Source organism: Bos javanicus, chromosome 8 (assembly GCF_032452875.1).
Source record: "Bos javanicus breed banteng chromosome 8, ARS-OSU_banteng_1.0, whole genome shotgun sequence".
Lineage (NCBI taxonomy): Eukaryota > Metazoa > Chordata > Mammalia > Artiodactyla > Bovidae > Bos > Bos javanicus.
In genome coordinates, this window is record NC_083875.1 from 58,488,438 (window position 1) to 58,508,581 (window position 20,144).

Genomic DNA, 20,144 nt, shown 5'->3' on the forward strand with positions numbered 1-20,144 from the left:
GCTGCCTCCTGTACAATGTCACGAACCTCCATCCATAGTTCTTCAGGCACTCTGTCTATCAGATCTAATCCCTTGAACCTGTCTGTCACTGCCACTGTATAATTGTAAGGGATTTGATTTAGGTCGTACCTGAATGTTCTAGTAGTTTTCCCTACTTTATTCAGTTTAAGTCTGAATTTGGCAATAAGGAGTTCATGATCTGAGTTCAAGTCAGCTCCCAGTGTTGTTTTTGCTGACTGTATAGAGTTTCTCCATCTTTGGCTGCAAAGACTATAATCAATCTGATTTTGGTATTGACCATCTAATAATGTCCATGTGTAGAGTCATCTCTTGTGTTGTTGAAAGAGGGTGTTTGCTGTGACCAGTGCGTTCTCTTGGCAATACTCTATTAGCCTTTGCCCTGCTTCATTTTGTACTCCAAGGGTAAACTTGCCTGTTACTCCAAGTATCTCTTGACTTCCTACTTTTGCATTTGAGTCCCCTATATTGAAAAGGACATCTGTTTTTGGTGTTAGTTCTAGAAGTTCTTGTAGGTCTTCATAGAACTGTTAAACTTCAGCTTCTTCAGCATTAGTGGTTGGAGCATAGACTTGGATTACTGTGATATTGAATGGTTTGCCTTGGATACAATCTGAGATCATTCTGTCATTTTTGAGATTGCACCCAAGTACTGCATTTTGGACTCTTTTGTTGAATATGAGGGCTACTCCATTTCTTTAAGGAATTCTTGCCCATAGTAGTAGATATAATGGTCATGTGAATTAAATTTGCCAATTCCAATCCACTTTAGTTCACTGATTCCTAAAATATCGATATTCACTCTTGCTATCTCCCGTTTGACCACTTCCAATTTACCTTGATTTGTGGACTTAACATTGCAGGTTCCTGTGCAATATTGTTCTTTACAGCATCAGACTTTATTTCCATCACCAGTCACATCTGCAATTAGGTGTTGTTTTTGCTTTGGCTCTGTCTCTTCATTCTTTCTGGAGTTATCTTTCTACTCTTCTCCAGTAACATATTAGGCACCTACCTACCTGGGGAGTTCATCTTTCAGTGTCATTTCTTTTTGCCTTTTCATAGTGTTCATGGGGTTCTCAAGGCAGGAATACTGAAGTGGTTTGCCATTTCCTTCTCCAATGGACCATGTTTTGTCAGAGCTCTCCACCATGACCTATCCATATTGGGTGGCCCTTCATGGCACGGCTTATTGTTTCATTGAGTTACAGAAGACTGTGATCCATGTGCTTAGTTTGGTTAGTTTTCTGTGATTATGGTTTCCACTCTCTGCCCTCTGATAGATAAGGATAAGAGGCTTGTGGAAGCTTCCTGAATTGAGCACCATTTAACATTAATAATGCTCAATTTTACCTACTCGTATTATTGACATAGTGTTCCACGTTTCATCTGTCATAGATAGAGATATTCCTATTTGGGCCTCTGGGCCAAATTAACTCTACGTACTAAAATTTGTCGTGTGCTGTTCAATTTTTCTTTTATTTATTAGATCATTATTAATTTAATGAACCTGGCCCTACATGGTGCTATAGGTGTGGAAGAATTCCTACAGTATTGATGAACATTTTTTTTTGTTATTTGAGTGCTGCACAAGCTATTCTGCAGCCAGAATTCTTGGTGGCCAAATATAAAGCCTTCTAATTAGAAGTATGTGATGCTATAATGAAAACATTATCGAACCAGCTGTACTGTGTATACAGATTTTCTGTTTTTATTCATGTGTGTGCATCTATTACAAACATAACACAAATAGAATATAAAAATAAGTTGACACTCACAGCCAAACCTGTTAAATTTAGTTCAGCAAATTGTATGAAACCCTCCATCTGTTTGCTACATTATCCTCACAATGATAATAGGCAAGGCAGATTTGCTAGCTGAGTTTTATAGAGAGAACGGCTTGTTCGGAAAATATATAAGCTCCCCTAAATGGAACCAAACCAAACAGCATTATTTTCTTTTCTGAGGCCTTGAGTGTTTATGTTGTGATATTACATTTACACAGATGTTATTGTTGATCTGTTGTGCCAAAGGATGACTTTGAAGCTCTTTATCAATAATTATTGCTTTGGCCAATATGTATGTACCAAAAGAGCAAACAAGTACGAGGAACAGTTGATTTCTTTAGTGATGGTCATGAGCTGAATTCTGCCTTTTGTATCTTTTTTCTATGGTTTGCTCTTGGCATTGCAAATACAACATTTATGTTTTCAGATAGAAGAGGGCCACAAAGGTCTTTATCATGTAATATTTTGTAAAGGGAATAATATTCATATTGTAGGGTTGTTGAGGACTGCATGAGACAAGAAGTGCCTAGCATCAATGCTAACTTCATAGACAATGAAGAACTTTGCTCATTCTCCTAGCACCCACATCTCTTTTAGTGGTAATTAGAAATTGTTGGGGATGTTTCAGAAATCCCATGACCCGTCTTTCTAGACCTGTGACTATAGTTTTCTGAAAAGCAAACTTAGTTCTAAGACATCTCTCATGATAATTTTAAAAACCTTTTTCGTTTTAAATGCACAAAAATTAGCTAGCTGCTATTACGTGTGAAGCATCTGTGTTTTGACTGTATAGGGGCCAAAGATAAATGAATCATACAACCTATACAGGTTCAAATGTTTACTTGGAGCACCCTTTTATTCCATAAAAACAAATTTCCCTTTCAGTTCTTGAATATTTTGATTATTTGCTTACAGAAACCTTAACACCTGTCAGGAAATCATAGCTACATGTCACACATCTATCACTATTCATTATTTTAATCATTTTAAAATTTATTACTATTAGTTTTTTTTTTTTTTTTTTTACATAAACAGGATTGAGGCATTTCAAGAAATAAGAACTATGTAGAACCAAACAGATTTCATTGTACTCTGCTGCTGCTGCTGCTAAGTCGCTTCAGTCGTGTCCAATTCTGTGTGACCCCATAGACGGCAGCCCACCAGGCTCCCCCGTCCCTGGGATTCTCCAGGCAAGAACACTGGAGTGGGTTGCCATTTCCTTCTCCAATGCGTGAAAGTGAAAAGTGAAAGTGAAGTCACTCAGTTGTGTCTGACTCTTAGCGACCCCATGGACTACAAGCTACCAGGCTCCTCCATCCATGGGATTTTCCAGGCAGAAGTACTGGAGTGGGGTGCCATTGCCTTCTCCGTCATTGTACTCTATATTCGTATTAAACCAGTTTTCCCCAGTTCTCCAGGTATTAGGGTCATATTTCCCTTTTGCACTGAAATTCTAGTAGTAAACCTCACTATCACACCCATTATAACCAGAGGAATGCATCCATCACAAATCTGGGAATTCCTGGGTAACATGTGCATGCTCTTCCAATTGCATTCTGGGAGGTGTTTGCTGTCTTAAACTCTGTTCTGGTTTTCTCAAGTCACATTTGGAGATCTTGTGGCAAGCTTCTCCAAGCTGCTGTTACCTTCCTTTCCTCTTCTGTTCCACATGTGAACACAGACATTCATCTAACTCTCTGTAGTACAATTATAATTAGATTCCCTTTAAGAAAGCCTTTTGAATTATTAGGTAGAATTGTTTAGCATTTGGCTTTTTCAACCTACATGCTTCTTTTTTTTTTTTAATGATTTATTTATTTAACTGGAGGATAATTACTTTACAATATTGAGGTGGTTTTTGCCATATGTTGACTTGAATCAGCCACAAGTGCACATGTGTCCCCCTATCCTGAAGCCTCCTCCCAGCTGCCTCCCCACCCAGTCTCTCTGGGTTGTCCCAGAACACCAGCTTTGAGTGCCCTGCTTAATGCATTGAACTTGCACTGGTCATCTGTTTTCTATATGGCAATATACATGTTTCAATGCTAATCTCGTAAACCATCCCACCCTCACCTTTTCCCACATAATTCAAAAGTCTGTGTCTTTAAATCTGTGTCTCTTTTGCTATCTTGCATATAGGGTCATTGTTACCGTCTTTCTAAATTGCACATATATATGTTAATATACTGTATTGGTGCTTCTCTTTCTGACTTACTTCACTCTGTATAATAGGCTCCAGTTTCATCCACCTCATTAGAACTGACTCAAATGCATTGTTTTTTTATAGTTGAGTTATATTCCATTGTGTATATGTACCACAACTTCCTTATCCATTCATCTGCTGATGGATATCTAAGTTGCTTCCATGTTCTAGCTATTGTAAACAGTGCTGTAATGAACATTGGGGTACATATGTCTCTTTCAATTCTGGTTTCCTTGATATGCATGCCCAGCAATAGGACTGCTGGGTTGTAAGAAGAGAAGTGAAAAGCAAAGGAGAAAAGGAGAGATATACCCATTTGAAAGCAGGGTTCCAAAGAATAGCAAGGAGAGATAAGAAAGCCTTCCTCAGTGATCAGTGCAAAGAAATAGAGGAAAACAATAGAATGGGAAAAACTAGGGATCACTTGAAGAAAATTAGAGAAACCAAGGGAACATTTCATACAAAGATGGGCTCAATAAAGGACATAAATGGTATGGACCTAACAGAAGCAGAAGATATTAAGAAGAGGTGGCAAGAATACACAGAAGAACTGTACAAAAAAACCTTCATGACCCAGATAATCATGATGGTGTGATCACTCACCTAGAGCCAGACATCCTGCAATGTGAAGTCAAGTGTGCCATAGAAAGCATCACTATGAACAAAGCTAGTGGAGGTGATGAAATTCCAGTTGAGCTATTTCAAATCCTAAAAGATGATGCTGTGAAAGTGTTGTACTCAGTATGCCAGCAAATTTGGAAAACTCAGCAGTGGCCACAGGACTGGAGAAGTTCACTGTTCATTCCAATCCTAAAGAAAGACAATGCCAATGAATGCTCAAACTATCACATAATTGCACTCATCTCACATGCTAGTAAAGTAATGCTCAAAATTCTCCAAGCCAGGCTTTAGCAATACGTGAACCGTGAACTTCCAGATGTTCAAACTGGTTTTAGAAAAGGCAGAGGAACCAGAGATCAAATTTCAAGCATCCATTGGATCATCGAAAAAGCAAGAGAGTTCCAGAAAAACATCTATTTCTGCTTTATTGACTACGCTAAAGCCTTTGACTGTGTGGATTACAATAAACTGTGGAAAATTCTGAAAGAGATGGGAATACCAGACCACCTGAGCTGCCTCTTGAGAAATCTGTATGCAGGTCAGGAAGCAACAGTTAAAACTGGACATGGAACAACAGACTGGTTCCAAATAGGAAAAGAACTATGTCAAGGCTGTATATTGTCACCCTGCTTATTTAACTTATATGCAGAGTACATCATGACAAACACTGGGCTGGATGAAGCAGAGGCTGGAATCAAGATTGCCAGGAGAAATATCAATAACCTCAAATATGCAGATGTCCACCCTTATGGCAGAAAGTGAAGAGGAACTAAAGAGCCTTTTGATGAACATGAAAGAGGAGAGTAAAAAAGTTGGCTTAAAGCTCAACATTCAGAAAACTAAGATCATGGCATCCAGTCCCATCACTTCATGACAGATAGATGGGGAAACAGTGGAAACAGTGGCAGACTTTATTTTCTTGGGCTCCAAAATTATTGCAGATGGTGACTGCAGCCATGAAATTAAATATGCTTGCTCCTTGGAAGAAATGTTATGACCAACCTAGATAGCATATTAAAAAGCAGATACATTACTTTGCCCACAAAGGTCCATCTAGTCAAAGCTATGGTTTTTCCAGTAGTTATGTATGGATGTGGGTTGGACTATAAAGAAAGCTGAGCACTGAAGAATTGATGCTTTTAAACTGTGGTGTTGGATAAGACTCTTGAGAGTCCCTTGGACTGCAAGGAGATCCAACTAGTCCATCCTAAACGAGATCCGTCCTGAGTGTTCCTTGGAAGGACTGATGTTGAAGCTGAAACTCCAATACTTTGGCCATTTGATGCGTTGAACCGACTCATTGGAAAAGACCCTGATGCTGGGAAAGATTGAAGGTAGGAGGAGAAGCGGAGGACAGAGCATGAGATTGTTGGATGGCATCAGCAACTCAATGGACATGAGTTTGGGTAAGTTCCGGGAGTTGGTGATGGACAGGGAGGCCGGGAGTGCTGCAGTCCATGGGGTTGCAAAGAGTCAGACACGACTGAATGACTGAACTGAACTGATGGCAGTTCTGGTTCCAATTTTTTTAAGGAATCTCCACACACTGTTCTCCCTAGTGGCTGTACTAGTTTCCATTCCCACCAACAGTGTAAGACGGTTCCCTTTTCTCCCCATCCTCTCCAGTATTTATTGTTTGTAGACTTTTTGATGGTGGCCATTCTGACTGGCCTGATATAGTACCTCATTGTGATTTTTGACTTGCATTTCTCTGATAATGAGTCATGTTGAGCATCTTTTCATGTGTTTATTAGCCATCTGTATGTTTTCTTTGGAGAAATGTCTGTTTAGGTCTTTGGCCCACTTTTTGATTGGCTCTCTCATTTTTCTGGTATTGAGCTGCATGAGCTGCTTATGTATTTTGGAGATTAATTCTTTGTCAATTGTTTTGTTTGCTATTTTTTTCTCCATTCTAAAGGCTTCCTTTTCACCTTGCTTATAGCTTCCTTCATTGTGCAATAGCTTTTAAGTTTAATTAGGTTTATTTTTGTTTTTATTTCCATTACTTTGGGAGGTGGGTCATAGAGAATCTTACTTGATTTATCACAGAGAGTGTTCTGCCTATGTTTTCCTCTAAGAGTTTCATAGATTCTAGTCTTACATTTAGAGCTTTAATCCATTTTGAGTTTATTTATGTGTATGGTGTTAGAAAATGTTCTCAGTTCAGTTCAGTCGCTCAGTCGTGTCCGACTCTGCGTGTCCGCAGCATGCCAGGCTTCCCTGTCCATCACCAACTCCCAGAGTTCACTCAGACTCACGTGTCAACCTACCTAATTCTGAAAAGCAGGACTTACAACCTCAGATACCTTTGGAATCTGTTAAATATTAATGTATGGGATGAAGTAGATATAAGAAAAAGTATGTAATTCTCAATTTTTCTTGAAATATATGAGTGGACTTCCTAGGGTATCTCTCATTATTCAGCCTTTGATAGAATAAGGTATAAGAAATATTCATCTTAATTGTGAAGACAATGTCATCTGATACATATAACAACTAAAGATAGGACTGTGGTGAATGGAGAGTACGTACTTCATTGTGGAGAGCTTGGTGACTCAGCTTCAGTTGATTATACGAGGAGAAAGCATGGTGCTACTATTTCCTACTCTTCCAACATTTTGAGAGGTATCAGAAATTTACATTTCGATGTGATAATTACTTATTCAAATACTGTTGCTTTTTAATTTGCCAAAATCCAAGATCTTAAAAATGATAGGAGAGTCAGTGGTATATATTTTAGTTAAACATGTCTGCAGGGCAGATCTGACTTAAGGCAGCTATCTTGGAACCACTGTTGAAAAGAATTTGGGGCCTCACCTTTGCAAAACCAAGAGGCCAAAAGGTCAATGAAAGGTTTTGTTTTTTGCCCAACTGTCTACCCATAAATAGTGTTTCCATTCTCCTTTGGAGCAACAGGAACAAAGAGCTGTAACATTATCATAGCATTATGTCCCTGGTACATCGACAAGATGAAGATTTTAGGGAAGAATGGTTGTTTACCTGAAAGTGTTTAATTTGGTGATAGAAATCAGTATGGAAAGGACGTGAGGGGGCTGAAATCAGAGAGATTTAGGCTTAAACCCAGCTTGGACATTGATGTGTAACTTGGTATAAAAGTCAAACTCTGTGCTTCATCTTTCTTGTTTGTTAAATGGGGGTAACAAAATCTACCTTACAAGTTATAATAAGGCCAGATAATCTTTACAAATGACTGATGCATAGTAAGCATTAAAAATATCATTTCCCTCCTTTCCACCTCCGACTTTCTTTAAATTCATGATCACCTTTACCTTAATTCTAATGCCAGAACTCTTAAGTTTGTTTTGTTTCTGTGTAGGTTTTGCAAATGTGTTCAAATGGGATGGCTATCTTAACAAGTTCCAGTAAATTATTAGTTTCATCAATTGGCAGACTTCCTGGTCTCTTGCCAGGATCAGTTATGGCACTTGCCCAGTACACTATCATATTTCGAGTACTGAGTTAATCCATCTCACTGTGCTCACTGGTTGCCTAATGGCTGGTCCTGCTGTTATAGTCTTAGCAACCTTATTCTGCATCCAGAGCAGCCAGGTAGCTCCTTCACCAAATATACATTTAATTGTTTTTATAGTTGCATGTATTTCTCCCTTACATCTCCATTTGAATCATTCTTGTGGAATTTTGGGCAGAAAAGCTATGATCTCTTTTTCTTTTTGCTTGTCATTATTCATCTATATGAGTCAGTACAAAGCAGTCTGGAGAAGGCACAGGTTGGGTATCAGAAACTCTGTGTTCTAGTAGCAGAAGGTCTGACGTTAGCTGTATACCATTAGGCAAGTCACCTGATTCTTGGGTGTTTGGTTATCTCTTTTGTAACTGAGAGTTAATAGCTTTTGCCCTGCATATCTCTTTGAGTTGCCATGAGATAATAGACATCAGGAATTTCACTGTACAAATATAATGTGATTGAAAAAATAAAGGTAATCTTTTTAGACTTGCAAGGAATAGAGCTTAAAAAAATAAAGAAGGCTGAGTGCCAAAGAATTGATGCTTTCTAACTGTGGTGCTGGAGAAGACTCTGGAGAGTCCCTTGGACTGCAAGGAGATCAAACCAGTCAATCCTAAAGGAAATCAACCCTGAATATTCATTGGAGGGACTTATGCTGTAGCTGAACGCTCTGATACTTTGGCTACTTGGTGCAAAGAGCTGACTTATTGGGAAAGACCTTGATACTAAGAAAGATAAAGGGCAGAGTAGAAGGAAGCAACAGTGGATGAAATGGTTGGATGTCATCACCACCTCGATGGACATGAGTTTGAGCAAACTCTCGGAGATTGTGAAGGACAGGGAAGCCTGGCATGCTGCAGTCCATGGGATTGCAAACAGTTGGACGTGACTTAGTGACTGAACAGCAACAACTAAACAGTAACAACAAAAAATAAAGATCATAATTTTAGATTTTTAAGGAATAGAATGAAGTTCTCAGAATTTGGGAAACAATCACTTGAGGAGCTTCAAAAACTCTCCATAGCCAAACATAGCTGATGATAAGCCATTAAACCAGACCCTGAGGTTGGCACCAGGCATTGATATATTTTTCACACTCTCCAGGTTATCTAATGTGCAGCCAAATTTAAGAACTAGTGCTTTAGCATCATGCTCTTACAGTGTGGTCCCTGGACCAATAGTTACCAACACTGTCTGAGAACTTGTTAAGATTGCAGAATGTCAGTTCCACTCTAAACCAGAGTTATTCATGAACATTTTAAAATTTGATCAGCAGTAATTTAGAGGTTATTTCATCTTTTATTTCACAGTTGAGGAAATCTAGAGATAGAGATTTACAGAGGATTACAATTCTAGATTGTGAAGCCAGAATTAGAATTCAGCTTTCTTGAATTCTAGGCATGTACACATTATCCCACATTCTGGATGTGGATGAACATTATTCTCCATATAGAAAAAAAGGTGTGGGTAAAATTGTCATTAGGTACACTCTAACTCTACTTTGAGTGTTTTTCAGATGTAGTTAATAGATTTGCTATGATCCATCTTATCTTCCCAGACCCCTTCACCTTTGAGAAAAATGTTCATGAGATGGAGAAACTGACTGAAATTGCACTTAGATTGCTTTGAATATTTTGGGAGAGAGTGGAGTAGTTGGCAATTTGTGCTTATTATTGAGTTTCTTACTAAAATCTCCCAACCCAAAAACATAGATTCTAGTACTAATATTTATAAAATAAGACTTCTCTGTTTATCATTAACTGATTGATTAGTCTTAAAATACCATGCCATAGGATAAGGATACTAATATGCAGCATGTTTAATAAACTTTTTTTTTTCTTTTTTTAGTTACTAACTTGAAGCTTTTGCAAAGAAAGAAAACCTAGGAATTTGAGGATGCAGATGGTTCTGTAAGTAGATGACTGAAGGCAGAGTTTTTGCTGGTCTCTATGCTCAACTTATCTAGTCAGAGTATAAAGGAAGCTGGAGAGAAAATGCGGGTTGGGTTGTTGTTGAATTGTCCAATCGGACACCACATGGTTATAGCGGATGCATGCCATGCACACTGAGATGTGCTATATTAAATTTCCTGGAGCACTACGTGTTGGAGACAAGCAGTATGTTGGGCTCATCAGGCTTCTTAGGAATATGTACCTAGCTCTCTCCTCTCTGCGCCCGCTGTGCCACTGATTATACTGTAAGTAATGGCAGCTTTGCCCTGGGAGGTTATGGATATGCTACAGATGGGGGCAACCCATCTGTGAAGGTGTGTAAATTTCAAATTGCTAGTTGCAGTTCCTTGCAAGAGGGCCATGGGGAGCAGAAGGGAGAGAACCCCAGTGGGAGTGACACCCAGAGCCACAATAATTTTGGACGATTAACCTCCTGTTTTCACATCAGCTATTATGTATGTTTCCAGGATCATAGACAAAATGATTGCTTTGCTGTATGGAAAATCTGGCTCTGTAAAACTATCTAATCTTCCTCACATGATATCATAATACCTCTGGTAGCACTATTTGTAGCTAAAACTTACCTCTCTTCCTCTGACTTCCTGGTTTTTTCCTCTGTTTGATGTCCCGTCCTTTCATTCATTAATTGCCAAGGGACATCAGCCTAAAGGGAGGTTGGAGAGTAGTATGATAGCAGTAGTATGAAGGCCTCAGAGCTTCTTGTCTCCCTGGTAAGAAATGTGCGTGTGCATGTGCTTGTGTATCTGCCTGGGAGAGGATTCCTAGACCCCAAGAATGGCATTATAAGAGCTAACATGCACTTAGAAAACTCTAATCAAATGAATGTAAGGATTGAGGCAAGTAATTTAAATGAGTGACTGGGCCAAGAGTAAACAGTAATAGGGTCCGTGGTGGCGTAGACAGCTCCTAGTCTATCTTAGCAAGCCACCAGCCAGCTCCACCAGCTTTTGCTTTAGGGAGTTACAACCCAGTGCTGTGAGATCGTATCATTTTTAAAGAGAAGCTGAAAATTCTGATTCCATGTGATACTTTCTGTATCTGAATGTTCTTAATTAACTGAAGTTTCTTTTTAACACTACGGATGCCAAAACCATGCAGGGTAAAAACCATGTCTGGGGGCTGGACTGGGCCTGTGCGGCAGCAGTTGGCAAACTTGATTTAGTCTGATGTTCCTATGTCATAGAAGAAATGCCATGTCTGAGATCGTGGCATTGGTGAGATGTAGGGCTGAGAAAAGAGTGCAAGTCAGGAGGTTTTCTATTCCTCTCACCTTCTAACATACCTGCAGGAGGATTTACGTTCTGGTCACAGCGAAGTCAGGGTTGTGTTTACAGATATTGCTCCAGCCCTTAATGAGCTTACAGTCTAATGAAGTGACAAACAAATAATTATATTCCCTGGTGTATGTGCAACAAACAAGTAGCTACAGGATGCAGAGGCAACATCAGTAGGAACAAGTATGTTTTGTCAGAAGCAGGAGTGATATGGGGTGGAGAGTCAGGGATGGCTCTCCAGGCAAGGTGATGCTTGAGTTGGGTATTTACAGCTAAATATTTTAATAAGTTATAGTGGTTGGTTGGTTTGTTTGCTTGCTTCTTTTACATCGGTTAAGCAGCTGGTTTATTACTGTGATTCTGATGAATTTTTGGAGGTAAAAATCAACAATAATTTTTTTATATTGGGTTTTTGATAAAGGAATAAGACAAGAATTAATTCCATTTTATAGATGAGATAGAATTTAGGTCTGGCCAAGTTCAAAAAACATATCATAAGAAGCCTAAAAGAAATGAATTTTCTGTGTAATAGAGATGAATTTATTTCATGTCATGGTTTCATTTGGGTGTGTGTGTGTATGGATGTTTGTGTATGGTGAGGTGGCAACAGAGTAAGAATGCTGGAAGAAAGAACCAGATGGATGAGTTGGCCTCTAGACCAATTTATTATGTTGGCTATTCACCTTCCATTTCCCTGTGTTAATGGAGGTAAAGAGTCTGATGGCAAACCTCAAAAGTGAACAAATGAAATTATTTGTATTGGCATTGGGTGTGAGTGTGTGTAATGGTTTAGAAAATTATAAAACAAATAAAGAGACCATTTAGTCAATATTCAACATGGGAGGAATAGGAAAGCTGTGCATTTCATCAACTCTGTTAAATGACCTCTCTCTACTTCCTTCTCCCACATAGCAGTGTCTCTTAGGTAGGCACAAATCAGGCATATAAAGGGAACTGGTTTATCTCTCTCAGTTTGCTTTTTGGCTTTTTTTCAAGCCTTGGAAGAGTTAAGGTAACTAAATAGCTTAGTGTAATGGAGGAAATTTCTAGCCTTCTTTTCCAGTTCCTGTTAGGACATAGCCTACAGTTGGAAGGGAGAGAGACTACCAGTTCATTCAGTCTACCATACTTTTATTTAACACCTGACATGTGCAAAGCATTGAACTTAAATTCTGGGGAATACACATATAAAAATGACACAGGCAGATATGCAACTAATTACATTGTGGTTGGACTGTAACAAAATAGACCCAGACCAGGCCAGTTGGGAATCATAGGAAATCTAGTAATTTTATGTCCTTAAAACATGTGTTTAAAAAATATTTTTAAAAACATTTATTTAGCTGAGAGAGGATTATTACCAGCCAGAATTTTTTTGCTGTTGTTCAAGTGTATCATCAACTTTGATGAGCAAGATCAATTTAAGTGTTATCATGGTACCACTTTATTCCAGTGTAAACCCCCTTTATGGATTATTGTTTTGGGCCACCACTCAACTGGTCCAGCCCTTTATTCTGCTTTCCAGAGAAAAGTGGGGCTTATAGATAGAGGGGAGGGAGACAGAGGAGGGAAAGACTAATTTTAACTGGGGACTGAACCAGGCCTCAAACAATGAACAAAGTTTCTAAAAGCAGGGAAATTCAGGGCCAGGGCAGAAGGGGTCTGTCAGGAAGAGAGGGCAGCAGGGGCAAAGGCTGACCCTATGAAACAAAGGTGCTAATACCACAAATTGAAAGCAAGGTTTAGGTAGTCTCTTGCTGACTGCAAGGATTGCCCTGATGAAATGTTTCTGGCAGGTTCGAAGGTTTTATTTCTCATGATAAAATTCTACTCATGAAGAGAAAAAAATTGAAGCTGAGATGAAGTGGGTGAGGGCGAGGCTGGAGTGTTTCTCTAATTGGTGGTGATGGTCATTTCCTTTAGGATATGCCTGTTCTTAAGCATAAGCAGTCTGGGCCAGCTTCCAGATTACCCCAGCTGCCCTTCACCTTGCTTTTCTTAAAAGCTTCTCTCGAAAGGATGTGACATTTGTTGGCTCTCTGTTACTCTTTTTTTCATATTTCTGATTTAGGAAGTGACACATCTTGATATTACTGAGTTTATCTTTTATGACAAGTATACTAATTGGACCAATTTATGAAGTTAATGAAAGGGTGGAGAAAGTACCAGGCTGAGGGCCTAGAAGAAGTGAGATGTCTGTTGGTTCTGCTTGAAGCAGAGTCTTTTCTTATGAGAAACCCCCAGGGACATTAGAGGAGTTCAGCTCTCTAGGCTTAAAAAATGCCTGGACCTTTGGAAATGTAGGCTTAAGAAGATCTGCCAGACCAGTATGCAAGATGGGAGACATTACTCACGTAATTATAACCCCATGTTAGCTTTTGGCCTTCACCTTTAGGAACAAGGGCTTCTCTGGTAGCTCAGTTAGTAAAGAATCTGCCTGTAATGCAGGAGACCCTGGTTCAATTCCTGGGTCGGGAAGATCCTCTGGAGAAGGGATAGGCTACCCATGCCAGTATTTGAGGCTCCCTTGTGGCTTAGCTGTTAAAGAATATGCCTGCTTGCGGGAGACCTCGGTTCAATTCCTGGTTTGGGAAGATCCCCTGGAGAAGGGAAATGGTACACACTCCAGTATTCTGACCTGAAGAATTCCAAGGACTATACAGTCCATGGGAGAAGGCAATGACACCCCACTCCAGTACTCTTGCCTGGAAACTCCCATGGACAGAGGAGCCTGGTGGGCTGCAGTCCATGGGGTTGTGAAGAGTCAGACACGACTGAGCGACTTCACTTTCATTTTTCACTTTCATACATTGGAGAAGAAAATGGCAACCCACTCCAGTGTTCTTGCCTGGAGAATCCCAGGGACTGTGGAACCTCATGGGCTGCCGTCTAGGGGGTCGCACAGAGTCGGACACGACTGAAGTGACTTAGCAGCATACAGTCCATGGGGTCAGAAAGAGTCAGACATGACTGAGCGACTTTCACTTTAGGAACAAACACATATTGTAATGTTTCTTGGTTAAGCATTAAGACAGCTACAGTTTTACCCTTACACTGTGGCCACAGGTACAACACAGACATAGTAACTCAGGGTTTTTAGAGAAGAGAGCATTTAGGGAGGAGAATATTTAGAGAGTGGTGTTACATGGAGTGTTACGCTAGCAAAGTAATGCTCAAAATACTCCAAACCAGGCTTCAACAGTACGTGAACCATGAACTTCCAGATGTTCAAGCTGGATTGAAAAGGCAGAGGAACTAGAGATCAAATTGCCAACATCCGATGGATCATCAAAAAAGCAAGAGAGTTCCAGAAAAACATTTACTTCTGCTTCATTGACTATGCCAAAGCCTTGACTGTGTGGATCATAACAAACTGTGGAAAATTCTGAAAGAGATGGGAATTCCAGACCACCTTACCTGCCTTCTGAGAAATCTGTATGCAGGTCAAGAATCAACAGTTAGAACCGGACACGGAACAACAAACTGGTTCCAAATTGGGAAAAGAGTACGTCAAGGCTGCATATTTTCACCCTGCTGATTTAACTTCTATGTAGAGTACATCATGTGAAATGCTGGGCTGGATGAAGCACAAGCTGCCATCAAGATTGGTGGGAGAAATATCAATAACTCCAGATATGCAGATGACACCACCCTTATGGCAGAAAGTGAAGAACTGAAGAGCTTCTTGAAAGTTGGCTTAAAACTCAACATTCAGAAAACTAAGATCATGGCATTCGGTCCCATCACTTCGTGGCAAATAGATGGGGAAACAGTGAAAAAAGTGACAGACTTTATTTTCTTGGGCTCCAAAATTACTGCAGATGGTGACTGCAGCCATGAAATTAAATATGCTTGCTCCTTGGAAGAAATGTTATGACTAACCTAGGCAGCATATTAAAAAGCAGAGACATTACTTTGCCAACAAAGGTCCATCTAGTCAAAGCTATGGTTTTTCCAGTAGTCATGTATGGATGTGAGAATGGGACTATAAAGAAAGCTGAGCACCGAAGAATTGATGCTTTTGAACTGTGGTGTTGGAGAAGAAGAAGAAGACTCTTGAGAGTCCTTTGGACTGCAAGGAGATCCAGCCAGTCCATTCTAAAGGAAATCAGTCCTGAATATTCATTGGAAGGACTGATGCTGAAGCTGAAACTCCAATACTTTAGCCACCTGATGTGAAGAACCTGACTCATTGGAAAAGACCCTGGTGCTGGGAAAGATTGAAGGCAGGAGAAGAAGCGGATGAAGGAGGATGAGATGGTTGGATGGCATCACTGACGCGATGGACATGAGTTTGATTAAGCTCCAGGAGTTGGTGATGGACAGGGAAGCCTGGAGTGCTGCAGTCCATGAAGTTGTAAAGAGTTGTACATGACCGTGTGACTGAATTGAACTGTTACATGGGGAGTTTTTTTTGGTCACCTAATTTTCGATCATTTTTGATGTTTTTTTGGCTCAGTATTTTTTCCAAAGGGTATTCTGTAAAATGATAAATGGATCGCAGCCATTCTGACTGGTGTGAAATGGTACCTCATAGTGGTCTTGATTTGCATTTCTCTGATAATGAGTGATGTTGAGCATCTTTTCATGTGTTTGTTAGCCATCTGTATGTCTTCTTTGGAGAAATGTCTATTTAGTTCTTTGGCCCATTTTTTGATTGGGTCATTTATTTTTCTGGAGTTGAGCTGGAGGAGTTGCTTGTATATTTTTGAGATTAGTTGTTTGTCAGTTGCTTCATTTGCTATTATTTTCTCCCATTCTGAAGGCTGTCTTTTCACCTTGCTGATAGTTTCCTTTGATGTGCAGAAGCTTTGAAGGTTAATTAGGTCCCATTTGTTTATTTTTGCTTTTATTTCCGATATTCTGGGAGGTGGGTCATAGAGGATCCTGCTGTTATGTATGTCAGAGAGTGTTTTGCCTAAAAAATAAAAAAAAACTCTGGTCAAATGGATTTGGGAAATGTTTGGATTAAAACAGTTAAACAGATTTAAAGAAAATAAAGTACAGAGCTTATCTAAGCTTTAAATATGATAATGTGCTTTTTGAGTTTATAAGAAGAGTATGTGGTACTCTTTGTTTCCTCTTGTATAGTAAACCAAGATCCATTGGACACAACATGCAAAGTATTGCTCTAGATCTTAATTTGCATATTTTCTTAGAGAAGCTAACCGGCTGCTAAACTGCAGTTTTGCATTATGAAAATTGACAATGAGAGCACTTGGGATCGTGTAAAGACAAACTGAAATTTTGCCACCCTTAAAGTGCTAAGCAAATGTTAGTTACTAGTAGTCTATAAAATTTATATCTTGAAAGTAGAACATTTTAGAATTATTATTCAATGCAATAAAGTCCCAATGGTATTTCCACTATTTTATTGATTTCAAAAAACGAAAAAATTGAGAATGGAGTTTAGAGAATACGAATGGAAGTTTGAGTACCACGTCACAATATTGTTATTTCTTTCATAAAGTTAATAAAGAGGGTACTCTTTAAGTGTTTCAAGATAAGGTCTATTTAATATAGGAGAATAATAATGCCTTTCAGGGGCTGGAAACAATTTATAGATATTAAATCTTAGTATGTTTTAACAACAGAATTTTAAGGAACCAGAAAAACTAAGAAGTTCAGGTATTATCATACAATCACATTCACTCATCATACATCACAAGATGCATCAGTATAAACTGAAGGAATGTGACATAACTGGACAACAAAAAAAAGAGAAATAAAACAGAAATAAAATAAAACTTATTATCTCCTTGATGATTAGTATTTCGTGGTGGCTCAGAGGTCAAAGTGTCTGCCCACAATGTGGGAGACCCAGGTTCGATCCCTGGGTTGGGAAGATCCCCTGGAGAAGGAAATGGCAACCCACTCCAGTACTCTTGCCTGGAGAATCCCATGGAGGGAGGAGCCTGGTAGGCTACATGGTGTTGCATGTAGTGACCATGGGGTTGCAAAGAGTCGGACACGACTGAGCAACTTCACTATCACTATGGTATGTTTAAGCTATTTTAGATTGGGGAGTGGATCTCACATCATATTGGAGTGTTCTTCAAGAACCTTTAAAAGAGCTAAGCAATTTCTATTAAAATAAATTACAGATTTGGTTCCATGTCTTAATTCCTGGAAAAGCATGGTTTAAATTAGATTACCATTAAGTGGTTCATACCTAGTTGGCAATGAGATTTTTAATGATTTAGTGTCAACATAAGAGCATTTGTTAGCTGAATGAAACTCCACAGTGGTCAGTCTTTGGGCAACTCAGTGAGGAATCCATTCAGACTAATTCACTTAAAGAAAGAAAAAGAATCTCAAGAAGATAAATTCTTTACTATTTTTGAATAAGGAAGAAAAAGGAGCTAAGTATCAAACATCCCTTCCTGATACTAGGCAACAAAGCTGATTGTTACCAAATTAAGGCATTTAAGATACAGTTAATGGTAGTCTTTGCCTATAAATGTGAACTTCCGAGGCCTTTGGATATATTATTTTCCAAGAACATAGATAACTTTTTCTGGAGCCACTCTCTTTTATCCAGGCCTTTTAATATTAGGCTAGGGTAATGCTTATATTTTATTCATCTTTGTTTGTAATGCTAATATGCTCCCATGTCATTGCACTGGCATCATGGTGCTGCTATGTGTAAAATAGAATAACTCAGCTTTTAGAATCAACTAGGTCCTCACTGGGCTATTTTCTGCATTCTGGGGATACTATAATGAAATTAGACAATTAGGAAATTAATACTGTCCGAGCTGCATCATACATATGCTAGCCTCTAGTGACATGTGTTTATTTAAATTTGAATATAAATTAATTAAAATTTAAAAATTCAGTTGCTCCCTCTCACTGGCTAAATTTTAAATGATCAGTTGTCACATGTAACTGGTTTCTACTGTATTTGGACAACAGAGATATAGAACATTTCCATCATTGCAGAAAGTATATTGGGCTGTGGTGTTCTAAAGAACAGCAATATAGATATTGAGATACAACTCTATTTGGGAATATTTGGGTTATTTAGCCTCAAGAATAGGTGTGTGAAATAGACGATGACAGTCATTGGCTATATGAAGAGCTATAGTAAGCATCTTGTAACTTTAGAAAGGAATAAAAAATTAAGCTCAGGTAAAATTGAAGCAGGAAAGATTTAGATTAGACTCTTTCAGGTTGTGCTAGCCTATGAGGATTAAGAAGCACTGGAATCTAGTGAATATGTAGAATGTGCAAATGTTTTCTGGATTGTTGATAAAAATGTGTAGAACAATAATTTCTAATCTTATAATGTAAAAAATCACATGTATGGACATCATCCTTTTATAAAAGTAAATTTAAAGAAATCCACATATCATCGTCCCTGGTGCCCAACCCTGAGTGTAATGTTGCCTTTAGTGTCTATTTGAAAAACCACCTAAGAAATGAGAATTTCTATGATCAGTAATGCTTTGAAATCAGTATCTAAATGTAATTTTAAAATGGTGTTTTATATTTGTGTGAGACATATTGTTTAGTCAGCCCCAGTTAACATCTGTTGCTCATGTGGCTTCTTTGACTTCTCTTAATAACTCTGAGCCTTGCCACCCAGAGGTTTGTGGTTCATGCCTGGGAACCACTGGTATACACATTTACCTCAGAGGGGGTTAAAAGGAGTTTGACTGGAGACTATAGGCAGAGGCAAATGACTTTTCACTGTTCTTTCTCGACCTCAACTTTGTGATTAATTACTTCTGCTCATAGAAGTTTGAGCTTTGTTACTTTTCTTTTCTGGCCTCTCTCCAGATTTTTACTGGTTTGATCTGAAATGAAAATTTTCATTTGATTTGAAATAAATTCATTGTACACTTTTGAAAGCTCAATGATAGCTTCTCATGTCTTATCTTTAGAACCCTGAAAGATCATTTTATTGAATATAAAGCCAGATGATGTCCATTGGAATTAGCAATGTACACACATTCTACTTCCACTAGGACCTCAATTATGAACATTCAAGCATGAAAATTTTGTTTCCTTTTCAGTCATGCATCCTTGAGTTCCTTGAGAATTAATTCTTCTTCCTTCCTTTCTTCCTCCCTTCCTCCATCCCTCCCTCCCTTCTTTTCTTTCTTTCTTTTTCACTCTCCCCCTTCCTTCCTTCTACATTAATAATGTAAGTCTGTGAACATCTCATTGAAAAGGATTAGCTCTTAGGAGAAAAGGTATTTGAATTCTTGATTTGTATTCATCAGTCTAGGATGGGGAGTTTGGGACCAATGATTATGGCTCTGGGAAAATTGGTTGTCCTGTGCATAATCTCATGTGGACAACAAAATCTGCTAGGGAAGCAATTATGAGTTCATTTTGTTTTAATCTTGCTTTATTCTGAAGACTAAACTCTGGTGGCAAGCAAACATTCAACAGTCTAGCCAAGGAAGCCTGCATCATGGTTCAGTGAAACCCTCAATCCCTTCAGTCAGTTTAAGAACAATGTTTCTTTCAGAAGTGCCAGAGGCACAGCCTGTAGAAATCAACATTCAGGTCATCTTAGCTATAGGAATTGCCCTATCTATAACTGAAGATGAGCATTTCTCTCTAGCCTAGTGTAGGAAAAAAGAAATTCTTTTACAACTTGGGCTATAAAGACATGTTACTGATGAGCATCATCTTTAAATTTTTAGGGTCCATAAATTCTTAAGAGTGGGGAAGAAAAAATATTTTAAATGCTGTGGTTTAAGGAGCACTTACTGAGTATCAGCTCTTTGGCAGACACTGGGGATATGATGCTCTTTAATGGGAAAGCCA